Raw genomic sequence first — 3505 nt, forward strand, 5'->3', positions numbered from 1 at the left:
AATCAAAATTGAACCAGTTTAGTCTCAGAGTCATTCAGCACAGAAATAGACCCTTCAGTCCAGTTTTCCAAATTTTCCAAACTAAACTAGCCCTACTTACCTGAATTTGGCCCATATCCCTCTAAACATTTCTTTCTCATGTACATGTCCAAATGTCTTACAAATGTTGCAACTGTACCTGCATTTACTAATTCCTCTGGCAGTATACTCCACATATGAACCACCCTCAGTACCCATCAGGTCCTTTTTAAATTTTTCTCCTCTCACCTTAAACCTCTGCACTCTAATTTTGAACTCCTTTACAATAGGGAAAATACTGAGCAATACGCCAACAATACTCCATCTGCCTCTCCTCTTCACAACATTGTGATCAAGAGTCAAGGCATAGCTTTCTCTTGAAAGGCAACTTATTGCTAGGAGCTGAAAGTCTTGTTTTCCATTTGACAAATGACAAGCTTTGAAGGTCTGAGCTAATCTCGGTCTATCTCATCTGCTCAGCCTTGGCTGCATTTCATTTGTGTTGGATCTTGGGGCCAACTCTCTCCAACTTTAAAGAAGTAAAATCAGAAACGCCAAGTAGTCAGACATCATCGTACTAAAAACAAAACTCAACAATTACCTCAGCCAAATCAACTGATACTGAAAAAGAATGTGAGAAGAGAGAGAAATCCTTTCGTATATTCAAAAAAAAGGAAATTTTCAGCAACAGATGATGGAGTACCAAGATCATTCATACCATACTGTCAGATATTTAAACTCTTCAACAGGACCAGCTCTTGGTTTTCGATTTCTAACTGTAGTTAGCTGTCAATCTGGAGGAATGCTGGGAACATAGCTGAGTCTACTGTCCAATATCTCAGCTTTGCAACTTGCTAGCTCTCCATATTTCAACCTATTTCCCTTCCTCCCATGATTGTTCACCAAACACTTCATACTAAAAATGTCAGGCGCACTAAAATTTAACAATGCTCTCACTCTGTGTTAATGCTGCTTAGCTGTCTGGATTCAGAGTTGCCTGATGATATTGTTCAGAATTTTATGCTTTATGTTAAATTTGTGTCGCATACATTCCAGCTTTGTACGACCAAAGAAGACATGTGACTCAGGAATGGTTCGTAAAGTTGGCATGAATGGCTGGCAAAAAGTAATAAGTCATGTGCTTTTGCATCAGTGCTGGTGCCTTAATCTCTTACAATCTATATAAGTTATTTGGATTCTTAATTTTGATGTTGTGGAAAATACTTGAAAGGTGCAAGTGGCTTGTGAGGGATCATTCACAGAAGGTTGAATTTAACATTAAATATGCACCTCAATTATATGAAGCTCTCAGTTTATTTTCTCCCTCATAATTCAGCGCGATTCCAGAGACTTGGGAATGATTGGTAAATCTTTCAAAAACCTGGAGAAGGTATGCTCATCTGAATGGATTCACTCTTTTTTGTATCATTCTAAGTTCAAACATTATCTTCCCACAATTCTTTTGTTCCTCTCATCATCTCCTAACTTGAACTCATACCCAACCTATGTCAAACGACAACCAGCTTGGGGCAAAGTTGGACCCAATTTTTTCTGTTAGTCTTATGCTTTTTTAAATTCATTCACAGGATGTAGAATTGCTGACGAAGCCATTATTTATATTTATATTTATATTTATTGCCCATAATTATTGCCCATCCCAATTCATTCAGAGGGCAGTTGAGAGTAAACCACATTACTATGGGTCTGGAGTCACAAGTATACCAGACTAGATGAGGATAGCAGATTTGCTGAAGTGAAGGCAACCAGATGGGTTTTTCCTCTAGTAATCAACATTAAACTCAGGACTCACAGGAGGCCCAGAGTCTATCATCCTCAAAACCATATCCTCCAGCCTAGCAAGGCTCATTATAATAGGGTTAGGGTTAGACTCAGTTCCCAGGACACTGCAACAGAACTGTGTTAACTGGGTGGCATGGTGGCTCAGGGGTTAGCACTACTTCCTCATAGCGCTAGGGACACAGTTTCAAATTCCATCCTTGGGCAACTACCTGTCTAGAAATTGTACATTCTCCCTGTGTTCGCTTGGGTTTCCTCCGAGTGCTCCGGTTCCTACCCACAATCCAAAGATGTGCAGGTTAGGTGGATTGGCCATACTGAAGTGTTCAGGGCTGTGCAAGCTAGGTGGATTAGCCATGGGAAGTGCAAGGTTATGGAAACAGGATGGGTCTGGGTGGATTGCTGCCTGAGGGTTAGTGTGACTTGGTGGGCTGAATGGCCAACTTCTAGAATTTAGAGATTACTGAGTAAGCCTTGTCACAGCCATTCTCTCTCCAGTGGATGCAGGCTGTTGTTAGTTCCCAACAAAAAAACAACTGGTTGTACTTGAAAATACCTAATATTTTCTCATAATGTCTATGACTGAGATATCACTGTTTTTAGCATGGAATACAAACACACATAGACACCATACAGAAACGAGAGCCACATTCACTAAGAGCAGATGCTAAACTGTCAGCTTCTGTATTGCCATGCTTTCTTTTTTATCTTTAATGCAGAAAATTGTACAAACTCTTGAAGTAAAACATTAAAAACCATATGGCCCTACATTGTTCTCTTACAAGCTCATGAAAATGTGACTATATTCATCTATTGCCCCAATACTTTCTCCTTGTGTATTGTAAGCACTGAGTTTTGTCAAAAGTATTTGAGGCAACATCTAGACAAGTCACCAATTGGATAGATTCAGTTGGTTATTCACCAAACCAAGCAGATGTTTGAGCATCTAAAGCTTGATGGCTCATATGGTGCAGCGATAGCATCACTATCTCTGAACTAGGAGGCCTGGGTTAATGTCCCAAATATCTGGAGGTATATAATAAAATCTTGGCACGATATCTTATGACTATAAGGTGTAAGGACGGAATTGGGTCATCTGGTCCATTGGGTCTGCTCCAACAGTTGATTGTGGCTGGTAAATTTCTCAACCCTAACTCTAATGTCTTCTCTCCATAATACTTGGTCCCCTTACTTAAGCATTGAGGAAACAGGGGTGCCGCAGGAGGACACAGACAGGCGAGGAGAGTCGGTAAAACACGGCAGATGGAATACAATGTGGGAAAACATTGCGTTCACTTCAGCAGCACATATACTAAAACTGGAATGATTCAGAGAAGATTAGCATGTCCCCTGTGCAAAGCTGACACGCAAATTTCTGAAGTATTCCATATTTTTGGGGCAGCGCAGTGGCTCAGTGGTTAGCACCGCTGTCCCACAGTGCCAGGGACCTGGTTTCAATTCCACCTGCAGGCGACTGACTGTGGAGTTTTCCTCGTGTCTGTGTGGGTTTCCTCCCACAGTCCAAAGATGCTCAGGGTCATGCTAAATAACCCCTGTCGTGTATAGGGGAATGGATCCGGGCAGGATGCTCTGAGGGTCGGTGTGAACGTGTTGGGCCAAAGGGCCTGTTTCCACACTGTAGGGATCCTATGAAACTGAAAAAGAGCACCTCCAACAGTGTGTCAAATAG

The 3505-nt window shown here is 41.4% G+C and overlaps 1 non-coding gene across 1 annotated transcript; it reads left to right on the forward strand.

The window, feature by feature from the left end:
• The first annotated feature begins 3103 nt into the window (after positions 1–3103).
• LOC125446935 (U6 spliceosomal RNA) lies at positions 3104–3210 on the forward strand. The gene has a single exon (XR_007246496.2). It is a non-coding gene; the product is annotated as a U6 spliceosomal RNA (small nuclear RNA).
• The last annotated feature ends 295 nt before the right edge of the window (positions 3211–3505 follow it).

This window comes from Stegostoma tigrinum, chromosome 36 (genome assembly GCF_030684315.1).
Source record: "Stegostoma tigrinum isolate sSteTig4 chromosome 36, sSteTig4.hap1, whole genome shotgun sequence".
Taxonomy (NCBI): Eukaryota; Metazoa; Chordata; class Chondrichthyes; order Orectolobiformes; family Stegostomatidae; genus Stegostoma; species Stegostoma tigrinum.